Source organism: Camelus ferus, chromosome 10 (assembly GCF_009834535.1).
Source record: "Camelus ferus isolate YT-003-E chromosome 10, BCGSAC_Cfer_1.0, whole genome shotgun sequence".
Lineage (NCBI taxonomy): Eukaryota > Metazoa > Chordata > Mammalia > Artiodactyla > Camelidae > Camelus > Camelus ferus.
This window is the reverse complement of record NC_045705.1, coordinates 57330406-57349908: the sequence shown is the minus strand read 5'-3', so window position 1 is coordinate 57349908 and position 19503 is coordinate 57330406. Positions and strand designations below refer to the sequence as shown.

The following is a 19503-nucleotide window of genomic DNA, read 5'->3' as shown; positions in this document are numbered from 1 at the left end:
GGGCCATAGTTTAAACTAATTGTGCGCTCACAGCCCTGGCGCGAGCCCGCGACGAAGGCGATCCGGGGGAAGCGAGAGGTGGAGCCGGAGCGCGCGGCCAGGTAACCGGCGTGGGCCCGCTGCTGGAGTGCGGCCTGGGCGCCCCCAGGGATGCCGGGGCCTAAAGGGGATGCTGGAGAGGCGGGTGCGAGCGGAAGGCCTCCTTCGTAACCGAGGCTGACTGGGGAGAGTCTATGGAGGGTAAGGTTTGGAGAGGGCAGTTCCCGAGGGGGAGGTGCGGGGCCTGCTTAGGGGGAGGGTCTGTTTGGGGGCGTGTCTGTGGAACTGTTTGAGAGCGACGGAGAATGCCCCGAAAGGCTCTTGAAAGGCTTATCGCTGAGGGTTCCTGTGGTGGGAAGTCTTCGCCTGTTATTGTTAGTAATAGTGGAAATAGTAGTAGTAGACATTTTCTGAGCACCAGCTACCTTTCAGACACTGTTGCCACACCCTTTATGTGGGTCATCTTTTAAGTATGCCTAACCTTATTACATTTTATTGCAGGTGGGGAATCAGGTTTATGTTCAATTTGACCAGGGTTACATTGCTAGTGCGTGGTTAGCTATACTGGGGTTTTGTCGGTTGGGCCTAAATAGTTGGGGAGGGGCTGTGTTGAGGGTGTGCGTTTTCTTGGACGAGTCATTTTATTTATTCTGAGTCTCACTTTTCACATCTGATGTAAGCAACGAATTTGCCTGCCTTACCTACTTTCCTGGGGTTGTTGTGAGGGTCAAATCAGGTAAGATGTTTCTTGGTAGCATCTTGGAGAGTACAAATGACTAAGTGATGTGACTGTATGAAGGTTGTTGGTGGAAGAGAGCCCAGCTGTGTTGTTGCTGCCTCCTCTGGACTCCCTCTTTTCCTTATCCCCGAGGTAGTGCTTTTCATCTGCTGTTCAGTGTCTGCGTGTTTGTTTGCCCTACTAGATAGAGACAGTGTCTTTTGTCCCTGTATCCTGATGCCTGTGCAGGATATGAAATGTATCATGGCCATTAACATGCTTTTAAATGAATGTGCTTTCTTGGGCTTAAAGGGGATAGGATCGTGGCTTTCTCATTTTTATTTAGTGGCTTTTGAGCCTCTGAATAGTGCTGTCCTCTTACATGGAATGGCACCGCCTCCAGAAAATGTGGTAATACTTGCTTTAATCCATGTTTCCCTTTCTCTGGGGTCTGTTGCCTGGTCATGTGTTTCTAAAGCTCTGGATTGTCAAGTGTGGTGAGCAGAAACCTTTGATGGTAAGAGAATTGGGACTCTCTACCTTGTGGAGATCTTTACTGCCATGAGCATAATGGAGTCTCCTGGGAATGCTCTGATCAAGTAAGGCAACTTTCAGCCAGCAGGAATGAGTGTGTGTATTCCCTCCCTCTCTGTTCCTGTGTGGTATTTTCTCCGTCAGAGGAAGAAGCACATAACTTCTCTGTAAAAGCTACCAAAGTACTCTTTTCTTGGCTTAAGTTCAAGGCAAATGATGACTAATTGTAAAACCTGAATCTTAATCTAAACCCCCAAACTAGAAGATCTTAACCAAAAGCTCATATAAGAAATATCTCTGTTTAGAATGCTCTTTTTTAAATTTATGGAATATGGGAGTGGGAAGAATGCCTTGAACTAAAACTTGAGTTCTAGAACTGTTAGGATGCGGGAAAGCCCTGCCGCAGATGGCTAAACAGAGCTGATCAGGGAATGTTTTGACAGCTGTGTCTAATTGATAAAACCTTTATGGTCAGTAGGTATGTTGGGGGTCATTTATTTCAGTCTCTTACCCAGTGTATACTAAACATATCAAAAGGTATTGTCCGGGCTCAAAAAGAGCACTTCCAAAAATGAGATCACCCGCAAAGGTAGTCGATCTCAATGTTGAAGAATTCTAATAATAATTGTCTTGTGCTGTCAGTGATTACTTCATTTTACCCATGTATGTTTACTGTTTGCTTTTTCACCATTGCATTTTATTCCTTTTGTGTCAAATAGAAGTATGTATCCTTCAGATGTTTTCTTAGTTTGGTTCTGTTAGTGGTAAGCATTCTTTGTTGGAAAATATCCTTATTTCCTTGTCAGTCTTGATTGATAGTTTAGCTGGGTACTAGGCCTCCAATTATTTTTTTCTCAGCACTTTGAAAATGTTATTTTACTGAAATTCTGGCTTTTTGTTGTTACTCTTAAGAACTACGATCACAATTTAACTATTATTTCCTTGTAGATAACCTGCCTTTTTCTCTGGTTTTTAAGATCCTCTTGTCATTTGTGTTCTGCAGTTTCATTACAGGGTGTGGATTTAATTTTATCCTACTGGGGGCTTATAGTGATTGCCTCAATTTGAGATTTCATCTTTCAATTTTGTAAGATTCCCAGTCATCATCTGTATTTAAAAAAAGAGTTTTTCCTTGTGGTTTCCAAGGGGGCGGAGGGTGGGAAGGGATAGACTAGGGATTTCAAAATTGTAGAATAGATAAAACAAGATTATACTGTATAGCACAGGGAAGTATATACAAGATCTTATGGTAGCTCACAGAGAAAACAATGTGACAATGAATATATGTATGTTTATGTATAACTGAAAAATTGTGCACTACACTGGAATTTGACACAACATTGTAAAATGATTATAAATCAATAAAAAATGTTAAAAAAAAGTTTTTCTGTCTGTCACCAAAGATAACACATTATTATTGACTATATTCCTCACACTGTACAGTTCATACCTGTGACTCATTTAGTTTGTAACTGGAAGTTTATACCTCTTGATGTCCCTCACCTATTTGTGTCATCCTCTCACTCTGCTCCCCCAGCAACCACCTGTTTGTTCTCTGTATATATGACTCTTGTTCTGTTTTATGTTTTTTTTCTTTTTTTTTTTTAGGTTCCACATGTAAGTGAAATTGTACAATATTTGTCTCTTTCTGACTTTCACTTACCATAGTACCCTCTTACTGTCCATCCATGTTGTCACAAATGGCAAGATTTCATTCTTTTTATGTCTGAGTAATATTCCATTGGATATATGTGCCACATCTTTATCCACTCGTTTATCAACTGGCACTTAGATTGCTTCCATATTTTTGCTGTTGTAAATAATGCTGCAATGAACATAGTGGTGTATGTATCTTTCCAAATTGGTGTTTTCATTATCTTTGGGTAAATACCCAGGAGTAGAATTGCTGGGTCATATGGTAGTTCTATTTTTAATTTTTTGAGGAACCTCTAAATTGTTTTCTATAGTGGCTGTGCCAATTTACATTCCCACCAACAGTGCTTGTGGGTTCCCATTTCCACATCCTCCCCAGGACTTGTTGTCTTTTTGATAATAGCCATTTTAACAGGTGTGAGGTGATATCTAATTGCAGTTTTGTTTTGCATCTCCCTGATGATTAATGATGTTGAGCATCTTTTCATGTGCCTGTTGGCCATCTGTTTGTCTTCTTTGCAGAAATGTCAATTCAGGTCTTCTGCCCATTAAAAAAAATTTTTTTTTAATGTTGAGTTGTATGAGTTCTTTGTATATGTTGGATATTAACCCTTTATCAGATATATTGTTTGTGATTATCTTCTCCCATTCAGTAGGCTGTCTTTTAGTTTTGTTGCTAGTTTCCATTGCTATAAAAAGCTTTTTAGTTTGATGTAGTCCCATTTGTTTATTTTTGCTTTTGTTCCCTTGCCTGAGGAGACATATCAAAAAACCAAAACACAACAACAAAAAAAAAACCACATTGCTAAGACTGATGTCAAAGAGCATGTTTGCCTGTGTTTTCTTCTGGGAGTTTTCTGGTTTCATGTCTTATATTTAAATCTTTAATTCATTTTGAATTTATTTTTGTATATGGTTTCAGAAAGGAGAAAGTACTCAACTTGATTCTCTTGCATATAACTGTCCAGTTTTTCCAACACCATTTATTGAAGAGGCTTTTACCAATGTATATTGTTGCCTCCTTTGTTGTAGATTAATTGCTCAAATAAGTGTAAGTTCATCACTGGGATCTCTCTTCTGTTCCATTGATTTATGTGTCTCTTTTTGTGCCAGTATCACACTGTTTTGATTATTGTAGCTTGTAGTATAGTTTGAAATCAGGGAGCATGACACCTCCAGCTTTGTTCTTCAAGACTGTTTTGGCCATTCAGGGTCTTTTGTGTTTCCATGCAAATTTAAAAATTATTTGTTCTAGTTCTGTGAAAAATTCCATTGGTATTCTGATAGGGATTGCATTGAATCTGTAGAATGCTTTAGGCTAGTATGGTCACTTTAACAATATTAATTCTTCCAATTCATTACTATGGTGTATCTTTCTATTTGTTAGTGTCATCTTTGATTTCTTTCATTTGTATCTTTATATTTTCTTGGGTCTTTTGCCTTCTTAGATTTATTACTAGGTATTTTATTCTTTTTGATGCAGTTATAAATAGGATTGTTTTCTTAATTTCTCTTTCTGATAAATCTTTGTTAGTGTTTAGAAATGCAACAGATTTCTGTATATTAATTTTGTATTCTGCAACTGTACTGAACTCATTGTCATGAGGTCTGTTGATTTTTTTATTTGGTGTCATTTTTAGGATTTTCTATATATAGTATCATGTTATCTGCAATAACAGTGACAGTTTTACTTCTCTTCCAGTTTGGTCCTTTTATTTCTTTTTCTTACCTGATTGCTATGGCTAGGACTTATAATACTGTGTTGAATAAAAATGGTGAGTGGGCGTTCTTTTCTTGTTCTTGATCTTAGAGGAAATGCCTTCAGCTTTTCACTGTTGAGTATGATGTTACCTGTGGGCTTGTTACATATGGTCTTTATTATGTTGAGGTAGGTTACCTCTATACCCACTTTGTTGATAGTTTTTATCATAAATGGATGTTGAATTTTGTCAAGTGTTTTCTGCATCCGTTGAGATGATTTTTATTCTTCAGTTTGTAAATGTAGTGTATCACATTGATTGATATGTGGGTATTGAACCATCCTTGCATCCTTCGGATAAACCCCACTTGATCATGGTGTATGATCCTTTTAATGTGTTGTTGAATTTGGTTTGCTAGTATGTTGTTTAGGATTTTTGCATCTCTAAACGAGTGATATTGACCTGTAATTTTCTTTTTTTTTTTGGTGATATCTTTGGTTTTGGTGTCAGGGTGATGCTGGCCTTGAAAATGTTTGGAAGCATTGCTTCCTCTGCAATTTTTGGAATAGTTTGAGAAGGATAGCTGTTAACACTTCTTTAAATGTTTGGTAGAACTCACCTGTGAAGCTGTCTGGTCCTGGACTTTTTTTATTGGGAGTGGTTTTTTTTTTAATTGCTGAGTCAATTTTATTATTGGTAATTGGCCTGTTCGTATTTTCTGATTTATTCCTGGGAGATTGTATGTTTCTAGGAATTTGTTCATTTCTCTTAGGTTATCCACTTTATTGGCATATTCCTCTTTAAATAATGCCTCTCCTGATCTCATGTATAACTTATGTTGAACTTTCTAATTCTGTCTTCCACACGTCTTATTCTTTCTTTTGTAACTTTTGTCTCTTTCTATGTTATCTCTGGATAATTTAAATTTACCTTCTAGAATACTGACTTACTCTTCAGCTAGAACTAATTTACTTTTTGCACTCTTATCTTCATTAGCTTAGTTTTTCATTTCTACAAGTCCTCTGATTCATTTTCAAATCTGCCTCTGTTTTTCACAGGATCTTATTCTTGTCTTGTGTTTTTAATTCATCTTGTGTCTATAATAATTTTAAGTAAATTTAACTTTGTCTATTTTATTGTTCAATTATCTGAAGTTTTAATTTTTATTCATTTTTAAATAAATTTTCTTTTTTTTATAATGAAAGGGTTTTTTTTTTTTTAATTTTTTTTTTTAATAGAGATACTGGGGATTGAACCTAGGACTTGAGCTTGCTAGCCATGTGCTCTACCACTGAGCTATACCCACCCCGCAATCTGAAGTTTTTAGGGGTATTATCCTGCCATTTGTTTTAATGACTCTTACTCATGATGGATTGTTTACTCAAGTGTTTGGATTGTGAGCTCATACTCAAAGGAGTATCATCTATGGTAGTCTTATGTAGCTTGAGTTGAGTTCAGTTCTCTAAAAGCAACTTAAAAAAAATCAACTGTGCTTAGGTATAATTTATGTAGAATAAACTTTATTTAAAGTAAAAAGAGTTTTGATGGATTTATACACTTAAAAAAAGCTGCCCAATCAAGATACAGAGCATTCCCATCACTCCCAAAAGTTTCCTAATGCCTCTTTACAGTTCTTCTTTCTCTCCACTTTGTCCCCAGGAACCACTGTAGATTAATTTATGTTTTCTAGAATTTTATATAAGTCAAATTATACAGTGTGTACCCTGGTGTCTACTTTCTTTCAGGTAGTGTAATGTATTTGAGATTTATCTATTTAGTGCACACATCAGTAATTTGTTACTTTCTCTTGCTAAGTAGTAGTCCCTTGTATGACTATATCACTTGTTTATCACTTACTGCTGATGACATTTGGGTTGTTTCCAGTTTTTGGCTATTGTGAATAAAATTTCTGTGAGATCATGTACAAATCTTTGAGTGGACATATATTTTCCGTACTTTTTGGAGTGAAATGTCTGGGTCTTATGGCAGGTATGTTTTTAAATTTTTAAGAAATTACCAGTTTTCCAAAGTGATTGTACTATTTTATGTTCCCATAGCAATATATGAGAGCTCTGGTTCCTTTATATTCTTACTAGCATTTGGTGGTGTCAGTCTTTTTAATTTCAGCCATTCTCATGGAGGTGGTGTAGTATTACCTCGTTGTGGTTTTAATTTGCATTTTTCTGATGACTGATGATGTTAAACATCTTTTCATTTATTTATTGACCATTTGTGTATCTTCTGCAGCAACTTTGTATTTGCCCCTGCTGGGAACTCAAGGCTATTCTCAACCTGGGATTAAAATGTCTACTTTTTCTCTACTTACAGATTTACAGGCCATAGGCTTAGTATAAATTTTTAACCCCAAATCCACCTCTTTTATGCACCTATGTTTTTTAATTCCTAGGAAGTTTTTTCCTCCCACTTCACTAGGCGAGCAAGGCAACCTTCCTTATTTACTTGTGGACAGATTTTTTTTCCATAGTCTGTCTTTTTGCTGAGGATCCCAGCATTCATACAGGGCTCTCAGTTGCTTTTTATGGGCTCAAGATCTGTCTCCTGGACTATGAGGAGGTCATAAATTTCTTACACTGCTAGGACAGCTATCCAATTTTCAGCTTCTTTGTTTCTGTTTCCTAGGATTTCTCCTAGTTTCTTATGAGTTCACTTTATCTGTATGTCGGTTAGGATCCTATCAGAAAAATAGAAATCACACACAGCTATTTTAATAGAGTGAACTCAGTAGAGGGATTTAGTTTAAACCTTTGATATAATAACTGCATTAAGCTGCTGCCTCAGCCAGGACTGAAAAACAAAGGGAAGAAGGTTGAGGTTGTCAGAACCTAGAAATCTGGAGGGATCTGGAGGAACTGTGCCCTGATTTTCTGAGGAGAGTGTGTTGCCTGGTGCTGCTGGTTTCTCAGGCGCTCACAAGAGGCGCCTGGAGGAGCCAGGTTTGGTTGAGCCCTGCCCTGCTGGTGCTGGTACCTCTGAGAGGGGAGTTTAAACAGAAGCAGGAAGGAACCAACTGCTGCTGTCAAGAAATAGCAAGCCAGAGGAAGGAGGAAGTCCCTAGTAGCCTCCTCCTACCTTCCATTTCCCATTCAGCACCTGCTATTGGCAGACCCTAATAGGGAGCCAGCTAGCAAAGGTGAAATGGTGTTGACAGAGTCCAAGTCCCAGCATCACAGAGCAGAGCATAACAGGGTGGGTGAGGAGCTGAGAGACTTAACTAGCAAGACTAAGAGGATTTTTATTATATTTTTCTAAGCATTTCCAGGCATATTTAGTAGGAAGATTTTCAGGTTATCTGGTCCATTATATCAACAGTCAGTAATAGCAATAGCTGACTTTCTTTTTTTTTTTCAGCATATACTCTGAGCCAGGCACTGCTCTAAGCACTTTGCATGAACTGCTTCCCAAAGCTTTATGAGGTAAGTACTGTTATTATTACTGCAAGTTAATCTACCCCAAACCATACAGTTTCCAGGTGGTGGAGTTGGTGTTCTAATCCAAGTATTTTGGGTTCCATAACCCACATTCCTAATTTCTTTATTGTGCTGAAAGTTCTTCCGTACATCAAACCGAAATCTATCCTCTAACTTCCACTCAGTATTTCTGGTTTTGTCTTCTTTCAAGAGGACACGTAAGTCTTCCTCCTCATCTGCATGAAAAGCATGCATATATTTGAAAAAAGTTGTCATGTTTTCCCTGGCATAGTATCTATAGTTCTCCCCTCACATTTGCCATGACATAGCTTTCAGACCCTTTACCACAGTGGTTGTCGTTCTTCCTCTGCATGTACACCGACTTTGCTTTTCAAAGGTGGGGCACAAAGTCGTCTTCTACTAACACAGCCTGAGCCATGCTGATGTTTGGGGTAGGTCTGTCAGATTCATGGTTCATGTGAGAGTGTACATAGTAACAGCCTTCCCTCCACCTCCCACCATAGGCAGCCTTTTTTCTTCCCCCAAAGGCAACCTTTTTAATATGACCTGCTCTACAAGGTCTCTACCATTGTGTATTAGTTTGGCTGATTTAGTCTAAATGCAGGGCTTTGTATTTAGTCCTGTTAAATTTTGTCTTGGTTCTTTTTGGTAACATCAAACCTGCTAAGATGTTTTTGCCAGATCAAATCTAAAAACATTGTATTTTCTTTTCTTCACAGTTTATAATTCTGAAATTAACAAGCAGAGCCTTACATATTTTCATTCTGTCTTTGGTAAAAATGCTAAACAAGATAGGTTTGAGAAGCAAACTGTATGTTACTAGAGATTTTACTTCAGATAATGGAGATTTGGGGGGGATAGTTTTGACTATTTTTTCTACTAAATTGGTGGAGGAATTATCTGGAAATGGCAGAATCTTGGCTGTCAATGAGGGGAGGAGAGAGTCAAGGTTGAGAGTTGACCATTGGCAGTCAGTTGCCCTAATAAGGGACCACTTGGCAGAAGTAAAATGACCTTGTGGCCATAGAAGGGAGAGAGGGCATATTGCACAGCATACTCCTGGGTTGAGGCCCCTGTTAACAGCTGTGTCAGCTGCCCTTTCTGTCCTCTTTAAGGACCAGTTTCTTTGAAGCCAGTGCAGGAAATGCCAGTGATTTAGCCTTACAGATTTCTTCTGCCTTATTGCAGCTAAGGACTGGTTTGTCTGGTGAGGAGTAGACTGCATATATTTCAGGCTTATTTATTTGACCTCCTGAGTGCCTTACTGTGACTGGCCTGAGACACTTCCTTTGCAGGCTGTCAAGTTTTTGGTACTCTGTGGCAAGCTGGGTGCATTGTGACCTCAGCTCTTGGTCCTGTGTGTGGGCAGCAACTGCATTCTGCCCTGTAAGAGAGCATTTGTTGAGTGCCTAACTGCTGGGTAGTCTCAGTGAGGGGTGAGGTAACAATAGCTTTGATTGCCTACTCTTCTATCTTTCCTGTGCTGTTACGATGTGAATTTGAGGGAAACCTCTTGTTCCCTTATAGTTTGCCACTGTACCCCTCATGAACTGCTGCAAAATGGACTCTGGTTGCTGACCCCCAAAGCCCAGTTTCCTTAGGCTGTGAGCAAATACATAGCAAGTGCCTAATACACCTCTCACAGAGCTGAGTATTTAAATTTTGTATGTATAATATAGGATTTCCCTACTCCCCAGCTGTTCAAACCTACAGATACTTTACAGGAATAATATTACAAATGCTTATTATATGATCTTTACCTAGATTCTCTAGTTGTTAACATTTTGCCATTTTTGGTCCCTATCCTTCATTTTCTGAACTTTTTGACTGTTAGGTGTGTACATCATGGTACTTCATCCCTAAATATTTCAGCAAGTATTTCCTAAAAAAATAAAAATATCTTCCTATGATAACCACAGTAAAATCAGTACCTAGAAATTCAGTACATCAGATATACAATACTTGTTCAGATTTCTCTAATTTTTCAATGATGTCTGTCTTTGACTTTTTTTCAGTTCAGGGTCCATTGAAAGGTCATGTGTGCATTAGTTGTCATGTCCTTAATCAGCTTTAACTTTGAACAGTTTTTAAATATCTTTTAACCTTGAATGCGTTTTTGTCTTTTATAGCCTTGACATTCTTTAGAGTTCAGGTTAGTGGGTTTTTTTTCTCTTTAATTTTTTTTAGGGGGCGTAAGGGGAAGAGTAATTAGGTTTATTTACTTATTTTTAGAGGCAGTACGGGGGATTGAACCCAGGACATTGTGCACACTAAGCATGTGCTCTACAACTCAAGCTGTACCCTCCCCGCTAGAGTTCAGGCTAGTTTTTTGCAGAATGTCTCTTAAAATTGGACTTGTGTGACTATTTTCTCCTAATTAGATTCAGGTTAAACATTTTTGGTATAACTATATGTTAATACAGTAGTTTGATAGTGAAGTCAGAAAACATGGAAGCAGTATTCAGTTTTGCATGACAGTGTATTATTTATTTATTTATTTTTAATGAAGGTACTGGGGATTGAACCTGGGACCTCGTGCTTGCTGAGCATGTGCCCTACCACTGAGCTATACCCCCTCCCCATGACAGTATATAATTTAGCACTTGATTATGTTTTCTAATCTGTAAGCCCTATAAAAATTGAGAGAAGGAGGAACTCAGTAGGACCTCGAAGAACTAGGAAAGACTTTGGTAGGAAGATGGAGTTTGGAAAATGAACAGAATTTGAGGTAATAGGGGTATGGTTAGCTAAGCTGCTGCTTGGGCTTCTCATCCCACTGCTAAGGTTATATATCAAGAAAAGTTAATTTCCTCTTCAGAGTTTAGAGCTCTGTATCTTCCGTGGTGGTTGTACTACTGGGAAGCCTAATAGCTTGCTTTAGTTTCAGACAGGCCTAGAGATTGTACTCAGCATTTTGCCAGCTGCCTAACCTTACATGCAAGCTAGAAGGAGTATTGATAACTCTTTAAAATGTTACTGTGATGTTCATAGTGAAATATTGCACAAGTATTTGAATTAAAATATTTGAATGCCTTTAGGTGGAGGCAACACTCATTAGTTCTGTCACGTGCCCTGCTGCAACATTGATTTCTATTACCTACCTAACCCCTGAAGGAGCTTGAATTTACTATTGCTGAATAACTGAAGGCATGGAGATGAGAAAGGGCTTGGCTCATGTGGAAAGAAGTGGGAAGACTGGCTTGATTACTTCAGAGTGTACACTGTGGAACAGTGGGAAATAAGGTTGAATAAATGACTTGAGACAGTATAATGGAGCTCTTGGAAAGTTAAGCCAAAGAATTTAGATACAATGCTTTAGGAAGAAAGCAATGGAAGGTTTTTGGGTGGAAGGAAGACACTTGGAAATAAGAGTGGTATGGAGCCTCCTGAGGAAGGACCTTCCCTGGTTTAGAGACTGGAATCTTAGTAGGGCAGAGCCTTCCTAGTGCTGACCAAGTTAGGGTGTGGTTTGGTTGTCTTGCCACAGGAGGCCAGACTTTCTGCCCAAGTGACTCTTCCTGCTCTGCCACTGACTCACCCCACTGACCTAGGTTGCATGGCTTCCCTTCTGGTTGCTGTCTGATCTACAGAACGCTGGGGCTGCCCAGGATGATGTGAGGCTGAGCTGACCACAAGTCGGTGTGATGAAGGAATGAACAGCATTCCTGTCCCTTTGCTCCTTCCCTGGGTAGAGGCTAGTTCTAAGCCAGATTGCCAGGATCGCTTTGTCCAAACCTGAGAAAGCTGTTTACCAGGAGGTAAGTCAAGATGGTTCCTCCCCTCTGCATTTTCAGAGGTCAGCTCTTTCCCGAACAGGATCTCTGCTACTTTCTTTTTCTTTGATCCAGGTTCTTCAAAGTAACCATCTTTCAATTACTTGAAATAAACAGATTACTACAGGAGGTGGGCAGAGATGTTTAATAAACATATTCTTCTGGTTGTAGGGAGAGTGTCTCGAAGGTTTCACTGACCCCCATTGTGAGGTAGATCACCCAGAACTCTTGTGAACCAGACATGAAACAATGGCTCATACCCATAGGAGTGATTGCAGAGAAGTCCTGGTCTTAAGCTGTCATTTCTCAGCTACTGGGTTTAAGAACCATTCTTGGTATGCTTTCGTGTACCAAGTTATCTCCCCTAATAACAGTGAGGAACAGGAAGAGGGAGGTGCGTGGATTAGGATTTGTGGCCTATGCTGGGAGTCAGGGCAACTAGGTTGCTAGTCCTGATACTGCTAATCAGCTGTGTGACCAGGGACAACCGCTTAACTCCAGTGGACTAGAGTTTTCTCATATGTAAAAATGAACTGTTTGGATTACATGATCTGAAAGATTTCTTCCAGGGCCCAAACTTAACGATTATATAATGTGTGATTATAAATTAGTGTAATAGTTTATTTTTAAGACATATGACATACATTGCACATGCCTTGTCCCCTTCATGGTAACTTTGGGACAATTACAATATTTGTAAGTTTGCTTCAAAGTAGATGTGTTCTCAGCCTTTACATTTATTCTGGTGATGCTGCCAGTGTTCAAAACATTTTTGGCCTCTAAGACAATCTTTTGAATATTCTGAGAGGCAGCGAATCTTCATGATTTTTGGAAACTGCCAGAAGATATTGTGAGCCAAAGAGTAAAGTAAGCAGTACCTACCTTTTTTGGTGAAGAATGAGGTGTCACTATAAAACAGTAAGACTTAATTTTTGTTTGTGTCTCACATGGAGTAGACTTTGGGAGTGTTTTATATTTTAGGAGACTATTTTGATTACAGTTTTCATTTGATTTAACAAGATTGGAAATGTTTGTTTAAAAAGGTGTTCCTTCCTTTATGCTCACTGTGTGCATGCTTGCTTCTACGGCAAGGTGACCAGATATTGGAGAAAATGAGCCTTTCTCATGGTAGTCCTCCCAAATCACAAAAGTGCTAAGAGCCACAAAGGGTTGGAACGTGCTACTGTAGAACATGGTAGCTGAGGGGAGCTGCTGCAGTCCCGTCTCCAGAAAACTCACAGCCACAAGTTTTTCAGGCTGCAGCAGCCACTGCTCAGCAGCATGCCAGAGACGATCAGGATGGTCCCAGGTGGTATGGCTGAAGCAGATGATTTTGGTGGCTCCAGTCTTTTGTAGGAGAAATGATATATCAAGCTACTTAATAGTTTTTTTGTTCTGTTTGTTTTGGTCATCAGTTTGAGTTTGAGAAAGGGTGGAGATGGAGAGGGGGGTCAAGGCAGAAGGATTATTTCAAATGCATTTAAATTAGGCTGTTTGTGGTACCCTGGAATCTGTTCCTGGAAGTGGTGGTTTTATTGATAACTAGTCAGGAAAATAAGGTGTTAGGCAGCCTAGTCAAAAGATTCTAGTCACTCTGTGATGATTTGCAATTCTTTCTTAAGGCCATATTTTCTTCATTTTAATATCGGAAGAGTTAGATATTAAAAGTTCTAGACCTGAAAACAGGTTGACCTAAGGAGGTTTGAGGTAGGAAAATATCTGTTCTAAACTGCTTGACTATTATACTAGGAGTAGGAGTGGAATTCCTTTTTAGCCCTTAAGTTATAGTGACTATACTCTCTTCTTGCAGTCACAGCTGAGTGATCTAACATGAAGCAGCTGTTTAATGAGAAGCAGGCTTTGGGAGCTTTCTCCTGAAAAACAATCACAGGACATGCTGGTCTTGAGAGAAGTCATTCCCTGGTAGGGCTTATTGTTTGAAGGAGGTGGGGGTGAATTTCATCAAAATGGACAGGGTAGATATTGTGATTTAGAAGGTTTAGAGACTTTGTTCCCTGCTGTTGTTAATTTCTAGCCTTTCTTTAAAGAGATTCTCTTAATAATTGGTGCAGTGTGGGATTCATTTAGGGAAAAAGCCCCATGTGACCACAATTAGAAATTAAATGCCTAAGAGCAGAGCCAGTTGCTAGAGAGACAAAGTGGCCTAATCAGTTGCTTTTCAATACTTGGATCCTACAGTGGAGAGAATAGGCTGCTTGGTGAGCTTGCTGGGCACTAGACTGGGAGATTTGGGCTCCAGAGGAGGAGATGACCGAAAGAATCCATACTTCTTGATCTTTCTATTTCTCTTCTTTCCCTCATTGCCCTTAAGTTTTAATTAAAATTGTGTAAACACAGCTTGCCAGTCCCCTTAAAGTGGCAAGCCCATGACATTTTCTGCTGGTCACTCATGCTAGGTATATGGCTTTAAATTAGAGGGATTGTCCTCTTTGACAGTTTGGCTTCACTGGCTGACTCACTGAAAGAATTCACTAGATTGGGGCCATTTGACTGTCTTTCAGTTGGGCAGCATTATTTATCACCTTCCGTGTGCAAGCATTGTGTTGGAAAGGAGCTGATAGGTGAATAAGATGGTTTCTGCCCTCCAACAGCTTAGTCAAGTGAAACATATACGCAGCTAGTGTTGAAAGAGGAATGAAATAAAGTGTGTAGAGGAACAAGCAGTATAGGAGAATGTAAAGGAAACAACAGTTCCTAAATTGGGAGGAACAAGGAGAGCTTTTGAAGGGAGAAAGCATTTGAGCCAATTTATAAAGGGTGAATTGGAGTTCACTAAGTTTAGAAGAAAGAGCATTTTGGAGGAAGTCATGGCATGGGCAATGGCACAAAGCCTGGAAAATGCCTGGGATGTCTGGGAAAAGTGTTCCTGAGATAGAAGGTATTTTAGAGGAATGAGCTGGAGATGAGTCTGGAAGAGAAGTTTGATGGTTGGATCTTAAAGAACCTTAAGCATCATACTAAGGGAGTTGGGTTTTATTCTGTGTGAAGTTAGCTGTTGAGTGTTTCTGATAAAGAAAAACATGATCCAATCCACATGATTTAGGTCTTGGTCTGGTTTTCATGTGTAAGGTCTTAGATTTCAGAGTCGAGAAGGTGGCAGTCGTTGTTCTTAGAGTATAAAGTTTGTCAGGTGTTTAATGTTTGGATACTTGATTCTTTAGTTATGTTTACTAAAGCACCTCCAAAAGGAAGAAGGCAGGAAGTAGTCAGCAATGTCCCTTTAGGTTGAGCTTTCCCTACCCACTTATAGATGAAGATTTTCTTAGGCATATACATTAAGCAGTCTTGTTAGTGGGTGACTTACTGCTGCTAATTCTTTGAGAATAAAACTCATCATAAGGGGTGGGCTTTTCATTATTTAGTGGAAACGAAGAACATTTTTTTTGAACTGATTGAAAAATAGTATATATTCATTGTAGGAAATAAGTCCATTTGCACTTCACCCTTTATTCTAATCCTACTCTGCAGAGGTAACAATTATTAATAGTTTTTATTAATATTTATTATTAATTTCTGGTATATCTTTGCATGAACATTATTATGCATATGCTTTGGGCCAGTGTTTTTGGTTATTTTCTTATATGTCTGTAAGTGAATTACTGGGGCAAATGATGTGACATTAATTTTTTTTTCCTGATTGTATGTCATGGTACGGTTTAGAAAACATGAAAAATAAGGTTTTAAGGGAGAAAGAAGTGACCTATAATTCTGTGCCTCAGAAATAAACGTTATTTGATATATTTCCTTATAAATATACACACATATTAACACAAGTATGCAGGTGTGTGTGTATATATGACACACACATTTGTATATGTAGTTTAAAAAAATAAATGGTCATATCACACTAAAGCTATATGTCCTGCTTTTTAAATTCAACATTTCCCCATGTTATTAAAATTATTCAAAATATTTTTAATGACTGCATAAGACTTCCTCATATGGATATATCATAATTTACTTGAGTTATTGTTAGATATGTACTTTTTCTCCAGTTTTTCATGATGATAATTCTACTGTTAGTATGTATATATCTGTGTTTATATTTTGGATTATTTCCAAAACTTTTATTGCTGTGATTAGAATTGATGAAAGACCATAAACTTTTTTTTTTTAGGAATCCCACTTAAAATTTTTTTGATAAAATATGCATAATAAAATTTACCATTTTAACCATTTTAAAGTGTTAAATTCACAATTAAGTGTACAATTCAGTAGCATTAAGTATATTCACAATGTTGTACAATCATCACACTATTCATTTTCAGGACATTTTACCATCCCAAACAGAAACTCGCTACCCATTATACAATAACTGCCATTTCTTCCTCCCCCAGCCCCTGGTAACCTCTATTCTACTTAATGTCTCTATGAATTTGCCCATTCTAGGTACCACATAAATGGGATCATACAATTTTTGTCCTTTTATGTCTGGTTTGTTTCACTTAGCATGATGTTTGCTTATGAACATGTTTTAGGTTCTTAATATATATTGGCAAGTTTCTTTCCAGAGAACCGCTTAGAATGCCTTCTTGGTTGTATGAGGAAATGCACTGAATGGCCTAAAACTCCTGGGAGAAATTACTAACTTTTGTGGGCGGGATCTTCAGAAGGGTAGGATCTAGAGGGAGAGAATTGGCCCTCCTTTCCCATAAAGATCAGGGTCCTGGCTCTTAGACATATTGGAAATGTTAGCTGCTTCCTGGTGCATCTCTCTACAAAGAAAAGAGGAGCGATACCTGTAATGTGTGTGTGTGTATATGTATGTGTATGTGTTGGGGGGTGTTTAACAGCAGACATAGTGGGGCTTGCTTCGATTTTATATTTTCATTGTAGTGTGTGAATGGGAGCTATATTGCTCATCAAAGTCAAGGAAGGACATTGGGAACCAGATCGGTTTCTCCTCAATTGAAATTAAAGAGACGAGGACGATGGAGAATAGGAAACCGTTTAGAGTAAGGTCCCAGCCAAGAAGTAGAAGAATATCTTTTGACTTCTTTTGAGTGTTTTGGACTTTTTTTTCTTCAATATTATATACCAGTTCTATAATGCATATAAATTTATTTTAAAATGAGCCACAGTCTCTAATACAGCTACACTATTGGACAATAATTAATCGCTATTATGAAACTTTTCTTTAGGTGTTAAATGTGAGTTATTGTTTTGTTTAGACCCAGGTAGTAAATCTTTTAGGTTTTGTAGGGCATGTTGTCACAGCTCCTCACCTCTGCCATTGGTGATCTAGAGTAGTCATAGATAATACATAAGTGAATGGGCATGGCTGTATTCTAGTAAAACTTGATTTACAAAATATGGGCAGCTGGTCCGCAGGCCATAGTTTTTTGACCCCTGGGTTGTGGAAAATACATTAGATAGTCAGAGGGCCTGGCTTTGGGAAGTTTTTTAAAAATGTAGCTTTGATGGCTACTACTTAACTAGCTGGGTTACCTTAGCCTCTCTGAGTTCTTATGTTTAAAATCAAAATGGTAAAACTTTCCATTAAAATTAAGAATGACCAATTACACATATGAATATTTAACTTTTCTGGAAATCAGGAAAATGTAAATTAAAGTAAAATATATTATTTTCTATCCTTCATATTGGTAAAATAAAAAATAACACCTGTTGTTGGAAGGGTGTAAAAAAGGGATTTTTTATTCTCTGTTGGTGGGACTATAAATTAGTACACCTTTTTGAATGGCAATTTGGGAATACCTGTCAACATTTAACATTCACAAACTTCATCAATTCCGATTATTGGTGTATATCCTAGAGAAATATTCGCTTGTATGTAAAAAGAGGTTCACCAGTATTATCAATGTAGCATTCTTTGTCATGACAAAACACTATGAGCAACCTAAATATCCAAATATAGCAAAATGGGAAAATAAAGTAGTGGCATGATCTTACTGTGGCATTTTTCTTGAGCTCTTAAAAGTATGAGGAATCTATTACATACTAGAATCTATTATATACTAATATGGAAACATGTAAAATTTTTAAGTGAAAAAGTCAAGTTGCAGAACAAATTATACAGTATGGCTACCGGTATGTAGACCAAACACATACACACTCTTTATCGACACACACGTGTATCTGCATATATGTGTATATACACATATCCACATGTATCTCTATACATGCATGTATATATACCTATACATTTTTGTATGTATGCATGTTTAGGAGAAGTCTGAAAGGCTATACAACAAACATAACAATGGTACCTCTGAGGAGTGCCATTGGCAACTGTGGGTTAAAGTTTGGTGAACGGGGAGTTTTCATTTTTACTCTATGTACTTCTCTATTATATTATTTCATAATAATGTACCCTTTCTCCTTCCTATTTGTTTGACTAACTGATTGGCCTGTCTGCACTTGTCAGGGTCAGGAGTGTGACAAAGTGGGATTAATTCCCCAAGCCAGCTCAGCCCACATCAGTTGAGTTGGAAGCAGCTGCTGAGACAAGAACAAGGAGCACATGTATGAGGCGGTGGGTGGGCACTATGTGCAGGTGGCTGGGAGAGGCAGCCAAACAGGCCAATTCTAATTTACCAACAGTAACTATCACATGTCCTGTCTTGACCTTCTCCAGATTGCTTTGTTCTCGATTATCACACCGGGCTCTGAGAAAAATTCTGTGAGCAAGCAAGGCAGGGATGATGGTAGGAAAGGAAGCAATCAAAACATGGGACAACAAGGAAAGTGTGTGTGTGTGTGTAGAGATTTTTTTTTCTTTTGTTTAAAAAGAAATGATGTATAAGGATATTCATTACAGCATTGTTTGAAGTGGTAACAGATTGGAAGTAGCCATGTCCATCAATAGGAAAACATGTGAACACATTATGATATATCCTTTATATGAACTGTTATTTATACAATTTTTAAAAGTATGAGTTAGAATTTTATTTACTGACCTTTGGGGGGATGTTCATGGTAAATTACTGAGAAAAACAGGTTGCAGAGTAATGTTAATGTGTAAACCTAGTTATTTAAAAATAGGAAACAAAAAGTTCTCCTAAATTAAAAATATATTTGTGCTTATGTTTTTTGGAGCATAGAAAAATCTGCTAACATTTCTTTTTGGGAGGGCTTGGAGGGGGATGGAAGGGCTCAGAGATTACTAATTTTGTTTTTTATCTAACTTTGTATTGCTTCATTGGTTTAGAGAACAAGGAAAATAAACTTGTATAAGTAAGAAATGAAGTTTCCTAAACAGTTTTTCATCTTAATTGATTTTTAAGATATGCTTTAAAGTTTTGTAGTGAGTTAATGAATTATGAAAGGAAAAATAGAGTTAACATGCAGATCTTCTCTTGGGTTCAGGGGAGGTATCTGGGTAGTGGAAAGAAAACCCAGGAGTAAGGGAATTAACTTTGTAGTTGTAGTTCTCAACTTTCTGATGTGTGAGCTTTAATTTAATAAGGTCATTTAGTGGAGAGGGTATAGCTCAGTGGTAGAGTGCGTGCTTAGCATGCATGAGGTCCTGGGTTCAGTCCCCAGTACCTGCACCAAAAAAATAATAATACTAAGTAAATAAGCCTAATTACCCCACCCTCCCAAAAAAAAGGGCTGGGCTTTTAAAAAAAGAAAAAAAATATGATCATTTAACAACT

At 38.1% G+C, this 19503-nt stretch overlaps 1 protein-coding gene across 1 annotated transcript in view; it reads left to right on the top strand.

Moving 5' to 3' along the window:
- The first annotated feature begins 52 nt into the window (after positions 1-52).
- The window catches only part of NUMA1 (nuclear mitotic apparatus protein 1), a 63649-nt gene continuing 44198 nt past the window's right edge, over positions 53-19503 (top strand). Inside the window, exons 1-2 of the mRNA XM_032489219.1 lie at positions 53-101; positions 8014-8078. The gene's annotated coding sequence lies outside the window, so the exon portion shown is untranslated. The remainder of the gene's footprint in view (positions 102-8013; positions 8079-19503) is intronic.